General features: G+C 45.7%; 3 non-coding genes and 1 pseudogene across 3 annotated transcripts; 2 read left to right on the top strand and 2 right to left on the bottom strand.

Moving 5' to 3' along the window:
* The first annotated feature begins 1342 nt into the window (after window positions 1–1342).
* Window positions 1343–1506, top strand: LOC131126786 (U1 spliceosomal RNA). Its single transcript, XR_009129304.1, has one exon. It is a non-coding gene; the product is annotated as a U1 spliceosomal RNA (small nuclear RNA).
* Window positions 1507–2589: 1083 nt separating this feature from the next.
* Window positions 2590–2780, bottom strand: LOC131126869 (U2 spliceosomal RNA). The gene has a single exon (XR_009129386.1). It is a non-coding gene; the product is annotated as a U2 spliceosomal RNA (small nuclear RNA).
* A 918-nt stretch (window positions 2781–3698) lies between these two features.
* Window positions 3699–3862, top strand: LOC131126787 (U1 spliceosomal RNA). Its single transcript, XR_009129305.1, has one exon. It is a non-coding gene; the product is annotated as a U1 spliceosomal RNA (small nuclear RNA).
* Window positions 3863–4953: 1091 nt separating this feature from the next.
* Window positions 4954–5132, bottom strand: LOC131126954 (U2 spliceosomal RNA; annotated as a pseudogene).
* Between the last annotated feature and the right edge of the window lie 19312 nt (window positions 5133–24444).

Consider the following 24444-nt stretch of genomic DNA (forward strand, 5'->3'; position numbering starts at 1 on the left):
AATTCTTGCCTCTGCTTCCACAATAAGTCACCACTTACACTTCTCACTGTCTTGGTATGGAGTTCGATCACCTAGTGGTAATCTTACTCCCAATCACACTCACATGTACTCATTCACACACCTTTTAACGCGTTTTCCTTTTGCCAGAGGACGCCGCCGCCCTTGCAGAATTTAACTGTATCCTTCTCAACAGGCGAGTCTGCCCTCGCGCGGACTTTAACTGGTCTTTACTTTTACCTGATAGAGTCTAGAATTGTCAGGGTTTTACACTTTGTCGCCTAACTCGTCTCCCCTTGAATACCGGTATTTTATTTCACTTCTCACACATTCCTTTTTAAGTGAAATATCTACTCACACGTCTCTGTGTTCCTGGATCTCCGTCAACCTTCGGATCCCAGCCCGAGAGGGAGGAACCAGTCCCGGAAAGGGTATTTTTGCTGTGGCCACAGACTTGCCTGGATCTCTCTCACACGCTGGAATCGTCAGGTATGTTGGAATCCGGCTCGAAGGACCAAATTAATGTCAGGGTTAAACCTAAAACATTATCACCAACTGTGAAAGAAGACACAAAGACCTGAGTATTAAACTTGCAAGGAGAGTGATCAGAAACTGTTCAGTAACATTCCTCCAACTCACTCTAAAGCAGTCTCTGCTCTCCTTTCCTTTTATTGAAGTTAGGCGTGTCCTAGTTACAAAAGATCTCAACCATATAAAAGGGAGTCTGTTCTAATTGGTTGAGACTGGTTTCAAAGCATAACTGTTTAATCATAGCAGATGTGAAAACAGAACATCCTGTTATGGAGCGTCTGCACGAAACAAGGATAAGTTTAAAGAAAAAGAAATGTAAGCCAAAATGCATGTGACTTTTCTTCATAGTAACTTGGATAATACAAAGTAAGCCTTTATATAATATATACATTTATTCCAACAATTGTTGTCTGTCTCTTCTGTATTCCTGCATTTAAGTGTTTTTTTTACAAGTGTCACAGGAGTTTGAACCTGACAACCCACTGACTCATGACGACCTCGCATGTCTACACGTGTCAGGGTTAAACATATTGGCCTCTCATGTTACATGGTGTGACTAGGCACGTGGAGTCAGTACTCCAGTCTCCCCATTGAACGTCTGCAGCAACTGCACTAAGCCACTTGCTGCCGCTGCCTTTGCTCAGAATGAAGTCACACGAGAGCCACACAGACCGACTCCTTGAGACAACCAGAGTACGTTCTCTGAATTTGGACACAGGTCCAGTGGCTGGGCTTGTTGCGAGCGACCTGATGAGACCACCACTTAGCATGTGGCATGTGCGAGAGACTCCTCCGGGCGAGACCGGTCCAATTCATACTTACCTGGCAGGGGAGATACCATGATCAAGAAGGTGGTTCACCCAGGGCGAGGCTCAGCCATTGCACATGGGCTGAGCTGACCTCTGCGAATTCCCCAAATGTGGGAATCTCGACTGCATAATTTGTGATAGTGGGGGACTGCGTTCGCGCTCTCCCCTGGTCCCGTGTTTAAAACAAGAGGCAGGTGCAGCGCCGTGCCGAGCTCCTTGGCTTGCGAGTGCAGCCGGACTCGAGCAAGAAACGACCAGGCCAGCACTACCAACGCTTGCTGGAAAGGTCTGCCCGTCCGCGGGAGACAACCAACCAACCAGCCGAGAGGCCGATCTGCTCTCAGTCAGGAAACCTCAATGAAAAACGGCAACCAGGCAGAGAAAGGGGCGTCGGCCAAGCGCCTCCACTTTACCGGCACACCGGAACCACTGGCCACAGTGGACCAGGTGGCCGTCAGAAACAACCGTCCAACTCAAGCGGAAGCGGCTCAAATTGCTGTTGTCGCTCTCAGCGGCCTTCCCAGCCGCAGAGGCAACCGCTTCGGATCTTTATGTCCAAGGAAGGCAAGCAGCGACACCCAAGATGGAAGCCACAACATTGTGGTTCATGGTAAACCTACCCGCACAGGCCAGCTCCTGCACTTTGAGTCCCTTCGCCCACTGGAACCCGAGCCAGAAGCTGTCAGAAGCGCAAACAAGAGAGCAGAAAATACCGGGTCACTCACTCACCGAGGGTGGCAGACGCACAATTTACAGGCTCTGACCGCCTGTGGCTATCCCACGTGGTTTTTTTTTTTTCCTTTTTTTGTCATAGCCAACACACAAAGGGCCACCAAACCCGACCCTGAGAAGCCAAACGGAAGACGGAAAAGCCCCTTATGCCACTGGTTTGTGGAGGAAACTTGGAAGGCCTCCACCAGACAAGATCATCGTGTCAGATTCCATCCAGCAGTTGATCAATGCGACACTCACAGGGCCCCGGGAAGCGCGCACGAAACCTGAGCATCAGGAGCCGGTGGGAGACTGCAGGAGGCAAGGCTGACAAAAAGTGGCTGACACCCTCTGGAGACCGGCTGCTGCGAGGGAAATGGGGTCCACGGAGTGCGCAGACACAGTGCCCCGCTACCACGAGCCATTTCCTCTGCAGAATTTCTGCTCAGGGGGCACCAAACGTGAGCACGTTCAGTGCATTTCTTTCAGCATCATCCACAAGATGCACCCTGCCAGAGTCTGCTGTTGCTGTTTACACAAGAAGAAGTGCACCGTTCCTGGAAGCGCTGCAATACCAGGTCGATGCGTGGAGCGGATGGCGCAAGCCCCAATCGCAGCTCCCTGTTCCAAAAAGCAATTTAATATTTAGTCCCCTGTTGGGGGACGTATCAGATATTAAACTGATAAGAACAGATACTACACTTGATCTTAGCCAAAAGGCCGAGAAGCGATGCCGATGGGCGCTCGTAGGGGAGGAGGGCACTTCCGGCATGACAAGCTAAAGGACCGGTTGCACGCATGTTCGAATAAAATGTAGACGGAACAAACATAGCGTCAGTTATCACCCTTATATCCATTCGCTTAGACAATAGAAAGTGTTTGAATGTGCTGAAGAAGAAATGTGCCCGTGACCCTGATCAGAGACCCCCAGCGAGCCCCAGGTCCTGGAGGTGCCTGGAAGCGCCAACAGCGACCCTGCAGATGTTCACGTTAATCCTGCAAGAATGTGTCAAGAAAAGAACTCGTAAAACAATGAAAGTAATTACTCTCACACACACACACACACATAGACAAACAGACACAGCTTGCACAACTGCCTCCCTCCAGTGTTGCACGACCATGCCGTAGGGGACCCCTGAAAGAGAATAAAACGAGAGGGGCGTGAACTGCATATTCACAGTGGAGCGGCATGCCACTGGGTATGTGGTTTCACTGTCCTCGCTGCGAGTAACTTTGAATATTGTTGTCTGTCTCTTCTGTATTCCTGCATTTGAGTGTTTTTTTACAAGTGTCACAGGAGTTTGAACCTGACAACCCACTGACTCATGACGACCTCGCATGTCTACACGTGTCAGGTTTAAACATATTGGCCTCTCATGTTACATGGTGTGACTAGGCACGTGGAGTCAGTACTCCAGTCTCCCCATTGAACGTCTGCAGCAACTGCACTAAGCCACTTGCTGCCGCTGCCTTTGCTCAGAATGAAGTCACACGAGAGCCACACAGACCGACTCCTTGAGACAACCAGAGTACGTTCTCTGAATTTGGACACAGGTCCAGTGGCTGGGCTTGTTGCGGGCGACCTGATGAGACCACCACTTAGCATGTGGCATGTGCGAGAGACTCCTCCGGGCGAGACCGGTCCAATTCATACTTACCTGGCAGGGGAGATACCATGATCAAGAAGGTGGTTCACCCAGGGCGAGGCTCAGCCATTGCACATGGGCTGAGCTGACCTCTGCGAATTCCCCAAATGTGGGAATCTCGACTGCATAATTTGTGATAGTGGGGGACTGCGTTCGCGCTCTCCCCTGATCCCGTGTTTAAAACAAGAGGCAGGTGCAGCGCCGTGCCGAGCTCCTTGGCTTGCGAGTGCAGCCGGACTCAAGCAAGAAACGACCAGGCCAGCACTACCAACGCTTGCTGGAAAGGTCTGCCCGTCCGCGGGAGACAACCAACCAACCAGCCGAGAGGCCGATCTGCTCTCAGTCAGGAAACCTCAATGAAAAACGGCAACCAGGCAGAGAAAGGGGCGTCGGCCAAGCGCCTCCACTTTACCGGCACACCGGAACCACTGGCCACAGTGGACCAGGTGGCCGTCAGAAACAACCGTCCGACTCAAGCGGAAGCGGCTCAAATTGCTGTTGTCGCTCTCAGCGGCCTTCCCAGCCGCAGAGGCAACCGCTTCGGATCTTTATGTCCAAGGAAGGCAAGCAGCGACACCCAAGATGGAAGCCACAACATTGTGGTTCATGGTAAACCTACCCGCACAGGCCAGCTCCTGCACTTTGAGTCCCTTCGCCCACTGGAACCCGAGCCAGAAGCTGTCAGAAGCGCAAACAAGAGAGCAGAAAATACCGGGTCACTCACTCACCGAGGGTGGCAGACGCACAATTTACAGGCTCTGACCGCCTGTGGCTATCCCACGTGGTTTTTTTTTTTTTTTTTCCTTTTTTTGTCATAGCCAACACACAAAGGGCCACCAAACCCGACCCTGAGAAGCCAAACGGAAGACGGAAAAGCCCCTTATGCCACTGGTTTGTGGAGGAAACTTGGAAGGCCTCCACCAGACAAGATCATCGTGTCAGATTCCATCCAGCAGTTGATCAATGCGACACTCACAGGGCCCCGGGAAGCGCGCACGAAACCTGAGCATCAGGAGCCGGTGGGAGACTGCAGGAGGCAAGGCTGACAAAAAGTGGCTGACACCCTCTGGAGACCGGCTGCTGCGAGGGAAATGGGGTCCACGGAGTGCGCAGACACAGTGCCCCGCTACCACGAGCCATTTCCTCTGCAGAATTACTGCTCAGGGGGCACCAAACGTGAGCACGTTCAGTGCATTTCTTTCAGCATCATCCACAAGATGCACCCTGCCAGAGTCTGCTGTTGCTGTTTACACAAGAAGGAGAAGTGCACCGTTCCTGGAAGCGCTGCAATACCAGGTCGATGCGTGGAGCGGATGGCGCAAGCCCCAATCGCAGCTCCCTGTTCCAAAAAGCAATTTAATATTTAGTCCCCTGTTGGGGGACGTATCAGATATTAAACTGATAAGAACAGATTTATTTTTTTTTTTTGAAACTGTTTATTGACACTAATACAAAATTTCACCACATTTCATTATTTTTTGAAAACTGCCCTTTGAAAAAAAAAGGTAAAATACACACCACATTTAATATAAAGGTGTTCAATTAACTTTTTTTTTTGTTAAAAACGAGTGCTGTGGGCAGTAAAATGTGTAAAATTTGTACAAAACATTTTAAAATATCATAAAAAAGAAGCTTCAATGTCTTCTGCTCTACAGGAGCGCAGTGAGTCCTTATCAATAGTCTCTACATCCCACTCTCCCAGACAGCTAATCTCCAGGACACTGTCAGGGTACCCTCAGATCCTTATCCTTCTTCTCTTTCTCCTCCTTCTTCTCTCGGAGCGTCAGGCTGCCGCTGCCGAGACCTTTTCAGTGAAGCTCTGGGTGCCACCTCCGGGTGGGCACAGACGATTCTTCTTTGTGGCTGTGTCCTTGGCCCGCCGCTTGCAGCTGTGAGGGTTGCTGCAGCCATTCGGATCACAGCCACGGGGGGGATCTGTCTGTGCCTCCTTACCAGCAAGTTGCGGGAGGTCCAGATGGCGTCTTTGATGGCGGCGAGGGCGAGCCACTGCTTTCCGAAGTCTTTGTCGGTTGACTTCTGGTGGCTCACCCCGTACAGCACAAGCTGTTCATTTAGGACCTCCCTTGCTGGCAAGTCCGGGAAATTTAGGTCGCCGGCTGTCGCCCACAGGTCTACGGCAGCACTGCACTCCCAGAGGAGGTGCCTCACCGACTCTGGTGCGCCACAACGCGGTCGGGGGCAAGTTGGGTTCGCTGACATTCCTCGGGAGTGCATAACAGACCTGACTGGGAGGATCTCGTGGGCCACCATCCATGACAGGTCCCGAAGTCTGTTTGGGAGAGCAGGATGGTTCACATTGCGCCAAACCGATGTGGGCTCGCCGAAAGCAAGCCCGCGCACTGGGCTCACTGGGTCCCGCTCCTGCACAACAGAAATGACAGAGCGATGATTTTTTAAAATGTCTAATGTTTGTCTTTCTAAATTAAAATGTTTTAAAAAAGTCCTTATAAATATATATGCCGGTGGTAAGTTAAAAGCCACAGGTATCGTTAGATCTGTTGGAATCATTTTTAGTTTTCTTAAGTAGGAGCCCATCCAGTATCGTACCAAGGCTTTGGTCTTGGGAGTACTGGATGAGCCCACTGCATTTTCCAGGTGCAATGCTATATATCTTGCGCCTAAAAACAGTTTCAGATCTGGTATTGCTTTTCCACCTTTTTCTTTTGCCTTTTTGAGAGTATCTCTTCTCACTCTCTCCCACTTGGAGCCCCAAAGGAAATAAAAAATGGCTCGATCTAGTTCTAAAAGCACATGTCTTTTGGGGATAAAAACAGAGCTGATCAGTAAAAGCAAAGGTAAAATCACAGCTTTTATGATTAAAACCTTTCCCTCTAAAGTCAGTTGTCTTAGTCCCCAAAAGCCCAGTCTTTGTCTCACTTTCCCTACCACGTCTCCCCAGTTGGTTTCCCCTCCCCCTTCCTTGCCAAATTTAATTCCCAGTATTTTTTGGTCAGTCTGTGTCACAGTCAGGGGAAGTCCTATTTTCTCTGTTGCCGTCCAGGGTCCGTAAAATTGGGCTTGGGTCTTATCCCTATTGAGTTTGGACCCAGAGGCCCCTCCAAACCAGTCAGTCAGGTCCAGTGTTCTGTTAACTGATGTAATATTTGTGCATAAAATGTTAAAATCGTCCATGTATAAAATGCATTTTGTCGTCAGTCCCCCTGGAATAGTCACCCCGTTGATCCATTTGTCCCTTCTCAAAATCTGTGCCAGGGGTTCTATACATAAAATATACAGGAGGGCAGATAACGGACATCCCTGACGGACGCCACAGTTGATTTTAACTGCTTTTGTCAGATTCCCGTTAAGCACAAATTTGCTGGTAATATCCTGGTACAGCAGTCCCACCCACGCTACGAACCTTTTTGGAAAACCCACTTTTTGCAGTACCCTAAAAAGGTACTGGTGCGAGACCCGATCAAAGGCTTTCTCAAAGTCTAAATTTAGTACTACTAGCCGAATATTTCTGTCTCTCGCAAGACAGATGGTGTCACGGATCAGCATGAGGCTGTCTGTGATCTTCCTCCCAGGGATGGCACAGGTTTGATCCGGGTTGATCAAGTCGTCTAAAACCATGGTCATACGTGTGGCTAAAAGTTTGCTAAAAAGTTTACAGTCACAGTTTAGAAGGGTGATCGGTCTCCAGTTTTTCAAGTCGGTCTTGTCTTTAGTTTTGTAAAGGAGTGTCACTATCCCTACTCTAAAACTGTCAGGTAGTCGGCTACTTTGGTCAAATTCATTAAAAACAGTGAGTAAGTCTGGTGCTAAAATGTCCCAAAAAGTTAAATAAAATTCCAAGGGAAGTCCATCCTCCCCGGGGGACTTCCCTTTCTTAAAAGCCCTGATACATTTATTTAACTCTTCGTGACTAAAATCCTGTGTTAAAACTATGTTTTCATCCACTGTTTTTTCCATAAAATCTAGTGCTCTTGAGATGACCTCTGGGTTTGTATTTTTGATTTCATATAGTTCTTGGTAGAAGAATTCTACCGTTTCATTTATCTCATTTTTTGTCTCCACCATGTACCCGTCTTTGTTTTTTAATTTAAAAATACCTCCTGCTTTGCTCATAATCTTTTTAAAGAAGTACCGGGTACATTTTTCTCCTTCTTCAATTTCTTTTTCCTTACTCCTTAGAAGCACCCCTTTACTTTTAATTTCCGCTAAGGCAGCCATTTCATTTTTTACCTGTTTGATTTCTTCATTAAAATTCAGCCCTTTTTGTGTTAAGTAAAAATAACGTTGTAAACGTTTTTGCAGTCCCAGCATGCATCTCTTTTCTTTATTACATTTTTTTCGCCCTGCTTTTTTAAAAAAGGTCCGGGTCCTTGCCTTCACCATTTCCCACCACTGTGCTCGTGACTCATGCAAGTCTTGAAGGGTCTGCCAGTCCCTGAACCGCTCCCTGTACTGGTTGACCAAATCTTGATCTTCCAGCAGGGAGCAGTTCAGTTTCCACAGACCTCTTCCCACCGCTGCACCAGACGGGAGCGAAAGAGTGCAGGTGAGTACCAGGTGGTCAGAGAAGAAAACAGGGGTCAATCTAGCATCAGTAGGGGCCCAGTCCCGTGTGAATATATAATCTATGCGAGAGGCTCTGGTGCTGTCACCACTGAACCAGGTGAAGCCCTCCTCTCTGGGATGCATGGCTTTATAACAGTCATGTAAGTTAAAATCCCTACTCATGTCCTGTAATAAAACTGATGATTTATCTACTTTAAAATCTTCCCCCACCCCCTTTCTGTCTTTCCTACTTAAAATACAATTAAAATCCTCACCCACTATAAAAGGTACCCGGCCTAGCATGTGGGACTGCAAGTTTTCTAAAAAATCATACCTTTCATTTTTGTCGTTAGAACCATAAATATTTAAGAGGTTAAAATCCTGTCCCATAAAAGTCAAATGTGTTAATAGTGCTCGCCCTTCCCTCACCACAGTGCTCCCCTTTACCGTGACATGTGGTTTTTTTATTAAAATGGCCACGCCATCATTTTTATTTTCATTTGACCCACTCCATAAGGATGTTTGTGGCCACATTTCTTCCCACTGCTTGTAGTTTGTTAAAAAGGGCAAACCACATTCTTGTAATAAAAACACATCTGACTTAAAAGTTTGAAGGAAGGATAAAACACTTTGAGCTCTAACTTTCGACTTCACACTTCTCACATTGATGGTAGAGAAGGTGAGAGTCATAAGTATGATTTTAAAATTAAAAAACAAACTTAAAAGGGCCTAAAAGTTAAATAATTGCTCTAAAATTTATACTGTGACTATGAGATTTCTTGTGAGTGAGGCTCCTCCTTCACTCCAGTGGGTGAGGGTTGGAGGGGAAGAGCCTCCCTTCCCGGCCGACGTCTGGGTGTCGGTCGTTCCTGGAGTCTGCCATTAAAAGTTCGCTTCTCACGAGGGGTTGACTGCAAAACAATATTTAAAAAGGACAATTCATTCGGGGAGCCCGAGGGGAAGACTCGAGGCTCCTCCAGTGAAGAACTGTCAGAGAGAGCCTCAGGCCTTCCCCGCTTCTCTGATAAAACAGAGGAATCCGACAGCTCTGAAGCTAGTCTTTTTGCTTGTTGGCCGCTTGGTGGGATGGGTTCTTCTTCAGATTCAGGTGATAGTAGGCTGACTTCCAGGTGAGTGCACCCTTCGCTTGCCAGCAGACCACTCTGAGTCATGGATTCTGGGGCCTCTGTAAGCCCCTCCCTCTGTCCCGCCTCACCTGTTTCTTCTCCAATCACAGGTTTTGGCGGGAGATTTGAATTATTTTGGGTCTCAACAGCCATATTGGCCCCAGCATTTTCCTCTCCATTTTTCTGTTCTTTTCCAGCCTTTAGCTTGTTGGCAAAGGATTTCGGGCAGTCTCTGAAGAGATGGTTTGAGTCTCCACAGAGGTTGCACTTTCTGCCATTGGTACATTGTTCAAAAGTATGTCCAATTTCTCTACATTTCCGACACACAGTCTGCTGACATGCCTCTGCCAGGTGCCCGTGCTCTCCACACTTGCGGCAGAGCTTGGGCTGACCCTGGTAGTGTATGTAGCCTCGGTTTTCTCCCAGAACTATCATTGATGGGAGATGTTTCAGACCCTGGAAGCCCTGAGGGTCCTGCCATTGCTGGATGGGGACCCTCCAGGCGCAGTTCCAGATGCCATCTTCATCCCTCACCTTCATAGCCTGGCCTTTAACCGTGCAATATCTTCCCAGCCAAAAGCAAATGTCATCTGCGGTCACTGTCTCATTAAACATTCTAACAATAACGGTTTTAGCCGCATTGTCAGTCAGTTTTTCAACGTTGAACACAGGCAACTGGGATTTCACATCTTCATAACGCGTCCAAAATTCTCTCAAAGTTGCAGCAGACTGGAAACTTACATCATAGCCTTTGTTGTAAGGCAGTGCCAAAATGCAGTTGAGGTCATCAGGTTTAAATTGAAGGATTTTTTGGATGATTTTTCTGGAAAAATCCAATCTGGACAGTCCCAGTGACTCACCCTCCATTTCCTTATATGTGAAACGCACACTGTGGTTTCTCCGCATACCGGCATAGCTGGCCGACATGGTGGAGGCACCACCAACTGAAATTTTCCTGCTCAATGAGAGTTTTAAAACAAATAAATACTTAAAAAAGCAATAAATACAAAAAATAAAACTTACCTTGCACTGCTGCGGGAATAAGAAAAGTTAAAATACACTGAAAAGCGTAGGAAATTTCCTCCCGAATGTTGGCAGAATTCTATGCACCTGAAGCATACAACTCTCCACCCAATGGAGGTGACCGCAGTCTTAGCCAAAAGGCCGAGAAAGTGTAGTATCTGTTCTGATAAGAACAGATTTTTTTTTTTTTTTTTTTGAAACTGTTTTTTGACACTAATACAAAATTTCACCACATTTCATTATTTTTTGAAAACTGCCCTTTAAAAAAAAGGTAAAATACACACCACATTTAATATAAAAGTGTTCAATTAACTTTTTGTTTTTGTTAAAAACTAGTGCTGTGGGCAGTAAAATGTGTAAAATTTGTACAAAACATTTTAAAATATCATAAAAAAGAAGCTTCAATGTCTTCTGCTCTACAGGAGCGCAGTGAGTCCTTATCAATAGTCTCTACATCCCACTCTCCCAGACAGCTAATCTCCAGGACACTGTCAGGGTACCCTCAGATCCTTATCCTTCTTCTCTTTCTCTTCCTTCTTCTCTCGGAGAGTCAGGCTGCCGCTGCCGAGACCTTTTCAGTGAAGCTCCGGGTGCCACCTCCGGGTGGGCACAGACGATTCTTCTTTGTGGCTGTGTCCTTGGCCCGCCGCTTGCAGCTGTGAGGGTTGCTGCAGCCATTCGGATCACAGCCACGGGGGGGATCTGTCTGTGCCTCCTTACCAGCAAGTTGCGGGAGGTCCAGATGGCGTCTTTGATGGTGGCGAGGGCGAGCCACTGCTTTCCGAAGTCTTTGTCGGTTGACTTCTGGTGGCTCACCCCGTACAGCACAAGCTGTTCATTTAGGACCTCCCTTGCTGGCAAGTCCGGGAAATTTAGGTCGCCGGCTGTCGCCCACAGGTCTACGGCAGCACTGCACTCCCAGAGGAGGTGCCTCACCGACTCTGGTGCGCCACAACCCGGTCGGGGGCAAGTTGGGTTCGCTGACATTCCTCGGGAGTGCATAACAGACCTGACTGGGAGGAAGGATCTCGTGGGCCACCATCCATGACAGGTCCCGAAGTCTGTTTGGGAGAGCAGGATGGTTCACATTGCGCCAAACCGATGTGGGCTCGCCGAAAGCAAGCCCGCGCACTGGGCTCACTGGGTCCCGCTCCTGCACAACAGAAATGACAGAGCGATGATTTTTTAAAATGTCTAATGTTTGTCTTTCTAAATTAAAATGTTTTAAAAAAGTCCTTATAAATATATATGCCGGTGGTAAGTTAAAAGCCACAGGTATCGTTAGATCTGTTGGAATCATTTTTAGTTTTCTTAAGTAGGAGCCCATCCAGTATCGTACCAAGGCTTTGGTCTTGGGAGTACTGGATGAGCCCACTGCATTTTCCAGGTGCAATGCTATATATCTTGCGCCTAAAAACAGTTTCAGATCTGGTATTGCTTTTCCACCTTTTTCTTTTGCCTTTTTGAGAGTATCTCTTCTCACTCTCTCCCACTTGGAGCCCCAAAGGAAATAAAAAATGGCTCGATCTAGTTCTAAAAGCACATGTCTTTTGGGGATAAAAACAGAGCTGATCAGTAAAAGCAAAGGTAAAATCACAGCTTTTATGATTAAAACCTTTCCCTCTAAAGTCAGTTGTCTTAGTCCCCAAAAGCCCAGTCTTTGTCTCACTTTCCCTACCACGTCTCCCCAGTTGGTTTCCCCTCCCCCTTCCTTGCCAAATTTAATTCCCAGTATTTTTTGGTCAGTCTGTGTCACAGTCAGGGGAAGTCCTATTTTCTCTGTTGCCGTCCAGGGTCCGTAAAATTGGGCTTGGGTCTTATCCCTATTGAGTTTGGACCCAGAGGCCCCTCCAAACCAGTCAGTCAGGTCCAGTGTTCTGTTAACTGATGTAATATTTGTGCATAAAATGTTAAAATCGTCCATGTATAAAATGCATTTTGTCGTCAGTCCCCCTGGAATAGTCACCCCGTTGATCCATTTGTCCCTTCTCAAAATCTGTGCCAGGGGTTCTATACATAAAATATACAGGAGGGCAGATAACGGACATCCCTGACGGACGCCACAGTTGATTTTAACTGCTTTTGTCAGATTCCCGTTAAGCACAAATTTGCTGGTAATATCCTGGTACAGCAGTCCCACCCACGCTACGAACCTTTTTGGAAAACCCACTTTTTGCAGTACCCTAAAAAGGTACTGGTGCGAGACCCGATCAAAGGCTTTCTCAAAGTCTAAATTTAGTACTACTAGCCGAATATTTCTGTCTCTCGCAAGACAGATGGTGTCACGGATCAGCATGAGGCTGTCTGTGATCTTCCTCCCAGGGATGGCACAGGTTTGATCCGGGTTGATCAAGTCGTCTAAAACCATGGTCATACGTGTGGCTAAAAGTTTGCTAAAAAGTTTACAGTCACAGTTTAGAAGGGTGATCGGTCTCCAGTTTTTCAAGTCGGTCTTGTCTTTAGTTTTGTAAAGGAGTGTCACTATCCCTACTCTAAAACTGTCAGGTAGTCGGCTACTTTGGTCAAATTCATTAAAAACAGTGAGTAAGTCTGGTGCTAAAATGTCCCAAAAAGTTAAATAAAATTCCAAGGGAAGTCCATCCTCCCCGGGGGACTTCCCTTTCTTAAAAGCCCTGATACATTTATTTAACTCTTCGTGACTAAAATCCTGTGTTAAAACTATGTTTTCATCCACTGTTTTTTCCATAAAATCTAGTGCTCTTGAGATGACCTCTGGGTTTGTATTTTTGATTTCATATAGTTCTTGGTAGAAGAATTCTACCGTTTCATTTATCTCATTTTTTGTCTCCACCATGTACCCGTCTTTGTTTTTTAATTTAAAAATACCTCCTGCTTTGCTCATAATCTTTTTAAAGAAGTACCGGGTACATTTTTCTCCTTCTTCAATTTCTTTTTCCTTACTCCTTAGAAGCACCCCTTTACTTTTAATTTCCGCTAAGGCAGCCATTTCATTTTTTACCTGTTTGATTTCTTCATTAAAATTCAGCCCTTTTTGTGTTAAGTAAAAATAACGTTGTAAACGTTTTTGCAGTCCCAGCATGCATCTCTTTTCTTTATTACATTTTTTTCGCCCTGCTTTTTTAAAAAAGGTCCGGGTCCTTGCCTTCACCATTTCCCACCACTGTGCTCGTGACTCATGCAAGTCTTGAAGGGTCTGCCAGTCCCTGAACCGCTCCCTGTACTGGTTGACCAAATCTTGATCTTCCAGCAGGGAGCAGTTCAGTTTCCACAGACCTCTTCCCACCGCTGCACCAGACGGGAGCGAAAGAGTGCAGGTGAGAACCAGGTGGTCAGAGAAGAAAACAGGGGTCAATCTAGCATCAGTAGGGGCCCAGTCCCGTGTGAATATATAATCTATGCGAGAGGCTCTGGTGCTGTCACCACTGAACCAGGTGAAGCCCTCCTCTCTGGGATGCATGGCTTTATAACAGTCATGTAAGTTAAAATCCCTACTCATGTCCTGTAATAAAACTGATGATTTATCTACTTTAAAATCTTCCCCCACCCCCTTTCTGTCTTTCCTACTTAAAATACAATTAAAATCCCCACCCACTATAAAAGGTACCCGGCCTAGCATGTGGGACTGCAAGTTTTCTAAAAAATCATACCTTTCATTTTTGTCGTTAGAACCATAAATATTTAAGAGGTTAAAATCCTGTCCCATAAAAGTCAAATGTGTTAATAGTGCTCGCCCTTCCCTCACCACAGTGCTCCCCTTTACCGTGACATGTGGGTTTTTTATTAAAATGGCCACGCCATCATTTTTATTTTCATTTGACCCACTCCATAAGGATGTTTGTGGCCACATTTCTTCCCACTGCTTGTAGTTTGTTAAAAAGGGCAAACCACATTCTTGTAATAAAAACACATCTGACTTAAAAGTTTGAAGGAAGGATAAAACACTTTGAGCTCTAACTTTCGACTTCACACTTCTCACATTGATGGTAGAGAAGGTGAGAGTCATAAGTATGATTTTAAAATTAAAAAACAAACTTAAAAGGGCCTAAAAGTTAAATAATTGCTCTAAAATTTATACTGTGACTATGAGATTTCTTGTGAGTGAGGCTCCTCCTTCACTCCAGTGGGTGAGGGTTGGAGGGGAAGAGCCTCCCTTCCCGGCCGACGTCTGGGTGTCGGTCGTTCCTGGAGTCTGCCATTAAAAGTTCGCTTCTCACGAGGGGTTGACTGCAAAACAATATTTAAAAAGGACAATTCATTCGGGGAGCCCGAGGGGAAGACTCGAGGCTCCTCCAGTGAAGAACTGTCAGAGAGAGCCTCAGGCCTTCCCCGCTTCTCTGATAAAACAGAGGAATCCGACAGCTCTGAAGCTAGTCTTTTTGCTTGTTGGCCGCTTGGTGGGATGGGTTCTTCTTCAGATTCAGGTGATAGTAGGCTGACTTCCAGGTGAGTGCACCCTTCGCTTGCCAGCAGACCACTCTGAGTCATGGATTCTGGGGCCTCTGTAAGCCCCTCCCTCTGTCCCGCCTCACCTGTTTCTTCTCCAATCACAGGTTTTGGCGGGAGATTTGAATTATTTTGGGTCTCAACAGCCATATTGGCCCCAGCATTTTCCTCTCCATTTTTCTGTTCTTTTCCAGCCTTTAGCTTGTTGGCAAAGGATTTCGGGCAGTCTCTGAAGAGATGGTTAGAGTCTCCACAGAGGTTGCACTTCCTGCCATTGGTACATTGTTCAAAAGTATGTCCAATTTGCCGACAGTCTGCTGACATGCCTCTGCCAGGTGCCCGTGCTCTCCACACTTGCGGCAGAGCTTGGGCTGACCCTGGTAGTGTATGTAGCCTCGGTTTTCTCCCAGAACTATCATTGATGGGAGATGTTTCAGACCCTGGAAGCCCTGAGGGTCCTGCCATTGCTGGATGGGGACCCTCCAGGCGCAGTTCCAGATGCCATCTTCATCCCTCACCTTCATAGCCTGGCCTTTAACCGTGCAATATCTTCCCAGCCAAAAGCAAATGTAATCTGCGGTCACTGTCTCATTAAACATTCTAACAATAACGGTTTTAGCCGCATTGTCAGTCAGTTTTTCAACGTTGAACACAGGCAACTGTGATAAGAACAGATTTTTTTTTTTTTTTTGAAACTGTTTATTGTCACTAATACAAAATTTCACCACATTTCATTATTTTTGAAAACTGCCCTTTAAAAAAAATGTAAAATACACACCACATTTAATATAAAAGTGTTCAATTAACTTTTTGTTTTTGTTAAAAACTAGTGCTGTGGGCAGTAAAATGTGTAAAATTTGTACAAAACATTTTAAAATATCATAAAAAAGAAGCTTCAATGTCTTCTGCTCTACAGGAGCGCAGTGAGTCCTTATCAATAGTCTCTACATCCCACCCTCCCAGACAGCTAATCTCCAGGACACTGTCAGGGTACCCTCAGATCCTTATCCTTCTTCTCTTTCTCTTCCTTCTTCTCTCGGAGAGTCAGGCTGCCGCTGCCGAGACCTTTTCAGTGAAGCTCCGGGTGCCACCTCCGGGTGGGCACAGACGATTCTTCTTTGTGGCTGTGTCCTTGGCCCGCCGCTTGCAGCTGTGAGGGTTGCTGCAGCCATTCGGATCACAGCCACGGGGGGGATCTGTCTGTGCCTCCTTACCAGCAAGTTGCGGGAGGTCCAGATGGCGTCTTTGATGGTGGCGAGGGCGAGCCACTGCTTTCCGAAGTCTTTGTCGGTTGACTTCTGGTGGCTCACCCCGTACAGCACAAGCTGTTCATTTAGGACCTCCCTTGCTGGCAAGTCCGGGAAATTTAGGTCGCCGGCTGTCGCCCACAGGTCTACGGCAGCACTGCACTCCCAGAGGAGGTGCCTCACCGACTCTGGTGCGCCACAACCCGGTCGGGGGCAAGTTGGGTTCGCTGACATTCCTCGGGAGTGCATAACAGACCTGACTGGGAGGATCTCGTGGGCCACCATCCATGACAGGTCCCGAAGTCTGTTTGGGAGAGCAGGATGGTTCACATTGCGCCAAACCGATGTGGGCTCGCCGAAAGCAAGCCCGCGCACTGGGCTCACTGGGTCCCGCTCCTGCACAACAGAAATGACAGAGCGATGATTTTTTAAAATGTCTAATGTTTGTCTTTCTAAATTAAAATGTTTTAAAAAAGTCCTTATAAATATATATGCCGGTGGTAAGTTAAAAGCCACAGGTATCGTTAGATCTGTTGGAATCATTTTTAGTTTTCTTAAGTAGGAGCCCATCCAGTATCGTACCAAGGCTTTGGTCTTGGGAGTACTGGATGAGCCCACTGCATTTTCCAGGTGCAATGCTATATATCTTGCGCCTAAAAACAGTTTCAGATCTGGTATTGCTTTTCCACCTTTTTCTTTTGCCTTTTTGAGAGTATCTCTTCTCACTCTCTCCCACTTGGAGCCCCAAAGGAAATAAAAAATGGCTCGATCTAGTTCTAAAAGCACATGTCTTTTGGGGATAAAAACAGAGCTGATCAGTAAAAGCAAAGGTAAAATCACAGCTTTTATGATTAAAACCTTTCCCTCTAAAGTCAGTTGTCTTAGTCCCCAAAAGCCCAGTCTTTGTCTCACTTTCCCTACCACGTCTCCCCAGTTGGTTTCCCCTCCCCCTTCCTTGCCAAATTTAATTCCCAGTATTTTTTGGTCAGTCTGTGTCACAGTCAGGGGAAGTCCTATTTTCTCTGTTGCCGTCCAGGGTCCGTAAAATTGGGCTTGGGTCTTATCCCTATTGAGTTTGGACCCAGAGGCCCCTCCAAACCAGTCAGTCAGGTCCAGTGTTCTGTTAACTGATGTAATATTTGTGCATAAAATGTTAAAATCGTCCATGTATAAAATGCATTTTGTCGTCAGTCCCCCTGGAATAGTCACCCCGTTGATCCATTTGTCCCTTCTCAAAATCTGTGCCAGGGGTTCTATACATAAAATATACAGGAGGGCAGATAACGGACATCCCTGACGGACGCCACAGTTGATTTTAACTGCTTTTGTCAGATTCCCGTTAAGCACAAATTTGCTGGTAATATCCTGGTACAGCAGTCCCACCCACGCTACGAACCTTTTTGGAAAACCCACTTTTTGCAGTACCCTAAAAAGGTACTGGTGCGAGACCCGATCAAAGGCTTTCTCAAAGTCTAAATTTAGTACTACTAGCCGAATATTTCTGTCTCTCGCAAGACAGATGGTGTCACGGATCAGCATGAGGCTGTCTGTGATCTTCCTCCCAGGGATGGCACAGGTTTGATCCGGGTTGATCAAGTCGTCTAAAACCATGGTCATACGTGTGGCTAAAAGTTTGCTAAAAAGTTTACAGTCACAGTTTAGAAGGGTGATCGGTCTCCAGTTTTTCAAGTCGGTCTTGTCTTTAGTTTTGTAAAGGAGTGTCACTATCCCTACTCTAAAACTGTCAGGTAGTCGGCTACTTTGGTCAAATTCATTAAAAACAGTGAGTAAGTCTGGTGCTAAAATGTCCCAAAAAGTTAAATAAAATTCCAAGGGAAGTCCATCCTCCCCGGGGGACTTCCCTTTCTTAAAAGCCCTGATACATTTATTTAACTCTTCGTGACTAAAATCCTGTGTTAAAACTATGTTTTCATCCACTGTTTTTTCCATAAAATCTAGTGCTCTTGAGATGACCTCTGGGTTTGTATTTTTGATTTCATATAGTTCTTGGTAGAAGAATTCTACCGTTTCATTTATCTCATTTTTTGTCTCCACCATGTACCCGTCTTTGTTTTTTAATTTAAAAATACCTCCTGCTTTGCTCATAATCTTTTTAAAGAAGTACCGGGTACATTTTTCTCCTTCTTCAATTTCTTTTTCCTTACTCCTTAGAAGCACCCCTTTACTTTTAATTTCCGCTAAGGCAGCCATTTCATTTTTTACCTGTTTGATTTCTTCATTAAAATTCAGCCCTTTTTGTGTTAAGTAAAAATAACGTTGTAAACGTTTTTGCAGTCCCAGCATGCATCTCTTTTCTTTATTACATTTTTTTCGCCCTGCTTTTTTAAAAAAGGTCCGGGTCCTTGCCTTCACCATTTCCCACCACTGTGCTCGTGACTCATGCAAGTCTTGAAGGGTCTGCCAGTCCCTGAACCGCTCCCTGTACTGGTTGACCAAATCTTGATCTTCCAGCAGGGAGCAGTTCAGTTTCCACAGACCTCTTCCCACCGCTGCACCAGACGGGAGCGAAAGAGTGCAGGTGAGAACCAGGTGGTCAGAGAAGAAAACAGGGGTCAATCTAGCATCAGTAGGGGCCCAGTCCCATGTGAATATATAATCTATGCGAGAGGCTCTGGTGCTGTCACCACTGAACCAGGTGAAGCCCTCCTCTCTGGGATGCATGGCTTTATAACAGTCATGTAAGTTAAAATCCCTACTCATGTCCTGTAATAAAACTGATGTTTTATCTACTTTAAAATCTTCCCCCACCCCCTTTCTGTCTTTCCTACTTAAAATACAATTAAAATCCCCACCCACTATAAAAGGTACCCGGCCTAGCATGTGGGACTGCAAGTTTTCTAAAAAATCATACCTTTCATTTTTGTCGTTAGAACCATAAATATTTAAGAGGTTAAAATCCTGTCCCATAAAAGTCAAATGTGTTAATAGTGCTCGCCCTTCCCTCACCACAGTGCTCCCCTTTACCGTGACATGTGGGTTTTTTATTAAAATGGCCACGCCATCATTTTTATTTTCATTTGACCCACTCCATAAGGATGTTTGTGGCCACATTTCTTCCCGCTGCTTGTAGTTTGTTAAAAAGGGCAAACCACATTCTTGTAATAAAAACACATCTGACTTAAAAGTTTGAAGGAAGGATAAAACACTTTGAGCTCTAACTTTCGACTTCACACTTCTCACATTGATGGTAGAGAAGGTGAGAGTCATAAGTATGTTTTTAAAATTAAAAAACAAACTTAAAAGGGCCTAAAAGTTAAATAATTGCTCTAAAATTTATACTGTGACTATGAGATTTCTTGTGAGTGAGGCTCCTCCTTCACTCCAGTGGGTGAGGGTTGGAGGGGAAGAGCCTCCCTTCCAGGCCGACGTCTGGGTGTCGGTCGTTCCTGGAGTCTGCCATTAAAAGTTCGCTTCTCACGAGGGGTTGACTGCAAAACAATATTTAAAAAGGACAATTCATTCGGGGAGCCCGAGGGGAAGACTCGAGGCTCCTCCAGTGAAGAACTGTCAGAGGGAGCCTCAGGCCTTCCCCGCTTCTCTGATAAAACAGAGGAATCCGACACCTCTGAAGCTAGTCTTTTTGCTTGTTGGCCGCTTGGTGGGATGGGTTCTTCTTCAGATTCAGGTGATGGTAGGCTGACTTCCAGGTGAGTGCACCCTTCGCTTGCCAGCAGACCACTCTGAGTCATGGATTCTGGGGCCTCTGTAAGCCCCTCCCTCTGTCCCGCCTCACCTGTTTCTCCTCCAATCACAGGTTTTGGCGGGAGATTTGAATTATTTTGGGTCTCAACAGCCATATTGGCCCCAGCATTTTCCTCTCCATTTCTCTTTTCTTTTCCAGCCTTTAGCTTGTTGGCAAAGGATTTCGGGCAGTCTCTGAAGAGATGGTTTGAGTCTCCACAGAGGTTGCACTTTCTGCCATTGGTACATTGTTCAAAAGTATGTCCAATTTCTCTACATTTCCGACACACAGTCTGCTGACATGCCTCTGCCAGGTGCCCGTGCTCTCCACACTTGCGGCAGAGCTTGGGCTGACCCTGGTAGTGTATGTAGCCTCGGTTTTCTCCCAGAACTATCATTGATGGGAGATGTTTCAGACCCTGGAAGCCCTGAGGGTCCTGCCATTGCTGGATGGGGACCCTCCAGGCGCAGTTCCAGATGCCGTCTTCATCCCTCACCTTCATAGCCTGGCCTTTAACCGTGCAATATCTTCCCAGCCAAAAGCAAATGTCATCTGCGGTCACTGTCTCATTAAACATTCTAACAATAACGGTTTTAGCCGCATTGTCAGTCAGTTTTTCAACATTGAACACAGGCAACTGGGATTTCACATCTTCATATCGCGTCCAAAATTCTCTCAAAGTTGCAGCAGACTGGAAACTTACATCATAGCCTTTGTTGTAAGGCAGTGCCAAAATGCAGTTGAGGTCATCAGGTTTAAATTGAAGGATTTTTTGGATGATTTTTCTGGAAAAATCCAATCTGGACAGTCCCAGTGACTCACCCTCCATTTCCTTATATGTGAAACGCACACTGTGGTGCCTCCGCATACCGGCATAGCTGGCCGACATGGTGGAGGCACCACCAACTGAAATGTTCCTGCTCAATGAGAGTTTTAAAACAAATAAATATTTAAAAAAGCAATAAATACAAAAAATAAAACTTACCTTGCACTGCTGCGGGGATAAGAAAAGTTAAAATACACTGAAAAGCGTAGGAAATTTCCTCCCGAATGTTGGCAGAATTCTATGCACTTGAAGCATACAATTCTCCACCCAAAGGAGGTGACCGCAGTCTTAGCCAAAAGGCCGAGAAGCGATGCCGATGGGCGCTCGTAGGGGAGGAGGGCACTTCCGGCATGACAAGCTAAAGGACCGGTTGCACGCATGTTCGAATAAAATGTAGACAGAACAAACATAGCGTCAGTTATCACCCTTATATCCATTCGCTTAGACAATAGAAAGTGTTTGAATGTGCTGAAGAAGAAATGTGCCCGTGACCCTGATCAGAGACCCCCAGCGAGCCCCAGGTCCTGGAGGTGCCTGGAAGCGCCAACAGCGACCCTGCAGATGTTCACGTTAATCCTGCAAGAATGTGTCAAGAAAAGAACTCGTAAAACAATGAAAGTAATTACTCACACACACACACACACACACACACACACATAGACAAACAGACACAGCTTGTACAACTGCCTCCCCCCAGTGTTGCACGACCATGCCGTAGGGGACCCCTGAAAGAGAACAAAACGAGAGGGGCGTGAACTGCATATTCACAGTGGAGCGGCATGCCACTGGGTATGTGGTTTCACTGTCCTCGCTGCGAGTAACTTTGAATATTGTTGTCAGGGTTAAACCTAAAACATTATCACCAACTGTGAAAGAAGACACAAAGACGTGAGTATTAAACTTGCAAGGAGAGTGATCAGAGACTGTTCAGTAAAATTCCTCTAACTCACTCTGAAGCAGTCTCTGCTCTCCTTTCCTTTTATTGAAGTTAGGCGTGTCCTAGTTACAAAAGATCTCAACCATATAAAAGGGAGTCTGTTCTAATTGGTTGAGACTGGTTTCAAAGCATAACTGTTTTATCATAGCAGATGTGAAAACAGAACATCCTGTTATGGAGCGTCTGCACGAAACAAGGATAAGTTTAAAGAAAAAGAAATGTAAGCCAAAAGACATGTAAGCCAAAATGCATGTGACTTTTCTTCATAGCAACTTGGATAATACAAAGTAAGCCTTTATATAATATATACATTTATTCCAACATTTCCCTCCTGTTTATCCAATTTACTTATTGTAGAACATCATTTATTGATCACTTCACAGGGATTTTCGATCATAAATTCAAAAACACATAAGAAATTGTTACACTCAGAGGAGAAAGTGGTCACTCGTAGTCACCTGGGTCTGGAAAGAGATCAGGAATGTGAAAAGCTGTTTCCATATCAGAATCAGCATTAACACTATCAACACTGTTATCGTCGTCATCATTTTGAGGAATGAGTGTGTAAAGTTCCTGAACATTCAACTGGATAGGTGAAATAGCAGCTGAAATCATATGGGCACACATTTTTCGAATGATCGGGACACAAATACATCCACACACTGCCAGAATGCCGACAAAAACTGTCACAGTCAATGCAATTGTCATCAATAGAGGCTTCCATTTGCTAAAGAAATCAGCAAATCCCGACCACATGGAGGTATCAATACCTGAGTGCTCTTTCATCTTCTTGTTCAGGGACTGAAGCCCATCCAATGCCCTGGTGAGACTTCCATCTGCTGCCGTGTTGTTCGGAATGAACGTGCAACATTTCTCACCAAAAAGGGCACAGACATGTCCTTTCTCAGCCAGTAACATGTCAAGAGCAATGCGGTTCTGGAAAGCCATCAAGGACGTAGCTGACAATTGTTCATGTATTGCTTGAAAACCAGCTTGTGTATAATTTCCTAGCTTCTGTACATTGTAGTGGATGTAGTTGATCCTGTCAACATTCTTATTTATCGTTATCCATGGCACAATAGATTCCCATCCAGCTGCTATTTGGTTAACAATTTTATATTCGTCAGGAACACCTCGTGGTACTCCAATAGCATCAATGTAAGTGGGGTCACTTTCACTCCATCCCAGTGTAGATCTTTTACTTCTTGCCCATAAATGCGGAAGGATGGTATTAAATGTGGTCAATAATTCTGCAGCCGTTATTTGGAAAATGTGTACAGGCAGGATCAATGTGACGGATGCACAATAACCTGTGGTGTTGAAAGGTAGCTTATCATAAATGCCGTTTTCACCACACCACCACCACATGTCACTTCGTGATAAGGGTGTAAAATATTCATCAACAGTTTCAGTTTCAAAACACTGAGAAGCGTTCAATGAACCCAATATTTTGCCAGTTCCAGTCCTGTTGATACACGTGAAATTTCCCATTGCAACTTTGTTAGAAAACAGTGGTTTCTTCTTCTCCGGACCTGTAAGGGGGAATGCTTTATCAAATATGGCACAACTTCCCGTGGGGTTGGTCTTGGTCATAACCTGTAAGAGGCAACTTTTATTCAAAACAGAGGGAACTATTTGCAGTAGTGGTCTTGGTCCCATGCAAACCACACAGTCCTGGTCAGTGGTGTTTGCAGCCTGTTCCGCCATGAGTAACCAGTTATTGTTTAGGCCAGAAACGCCAGTAAAAACTTGGAACCAATCATCAGTAGTTTGAAGCACTGTTACTTTAACTCCAGCCTGTCGTGTATAGTTGCTCATTATTGGTCGGTCAACAGAGGACATAGTTTGATTTTCACAGATGATTATAGGAAAGTATGGGTCAGTGCCAGAAGAGTAAGCCCATAGTAGAAAACCCCAACATGACGTATTAAAAATGGTGCTCAACGGTTGATCATGTGGATTGAGGTTGGTTGTGTTGAAAACAAACGTCACACTTAATGTAGCACCATGCTTCTGCAACAGTATTTTGTTATGAAAATGCCTAGCCTCCACTGTGGTGCCTGGTGACCAATAGTCACCTTCCTGGGTGGTAATCAATGAGTTCCAGCTTAGGTCCAACACATGTCCAGTAATGTACCACCAATAACCACTGTATTGCTTTCCCGTTACTTCTTGTTTATTTAAAAAACCCTTCAGTGCCGATATGGGTATTTGTAGCTTGGTTGTGGTGTTCGGGGCTATGGTCATTCGTATGGAATTATTATATGCCCATTTAACTATCCAAGGTGTCATGTCGTCTTGTGATCTTTTGTTAGGCTTCTGTGACTGGTCGTGATATAGCAATCCTGCTCCCATAAAGAACATCACCATCACTACCACCACTATTACTGACACCCCATACTTCGTTTTTACTTGAGCCATGTTTTCAGCGATTCTCCAGTCCCCTCTAAGGTCCCGCAAAGCTGTGGACAATCTTCACCGGGTTTGAGACGGCTGCACACTAAAAGCACAGCCCCCTTTGTAGTCGGACTTTACTTTGCGAGACGTTAGGGAACCCGAGAACCCTTCAGACAGGCTTCTTTGTATGTCAGCACACGATCGTACTTTTATAACAAATACCATAGGGCTATAGTGATGACACACAGTCATATTTTATCACCTTTTTACAGTGGGTCAGATGGATCCAAGAACTGCGCTCTGCTATTTTTAGTGCTGTAGGTGTAGTTAACAACACTTGATAAGGACCTTCCCACTTTGGCGAGTACCAATGTTTCTTCTTGATGCTTTTAATCAGTACCCAATCTCCTGGTTCTACCAGTTGGTCATCCTGTGGAGAGATGGATGGTGGGTGTCCTTTATTAATGAAGTCATTTTGTTTCCCAATGTTTTGCAACATTTTTCTCATATAATCTGCTAAATTACTATCCTCATTTGTTTC

This window comes from Doryrhamphus excisus, chromosome 3 (assembly GCF_030265055.1).
Source record: "Doryrhamphus excisus isolate RoL2022-K1 chromosome 3, RoL_Dexc_1.0, whole genome shotgun sequence".
In the NCBI taxonomy this organism is placed as follows: Eukaryota; Metazoa; Chordata; class Actinopteri; order Syngnathiformes; family Syngnathidae; genus Doryrhamphus; species Doryrhamphus excisus.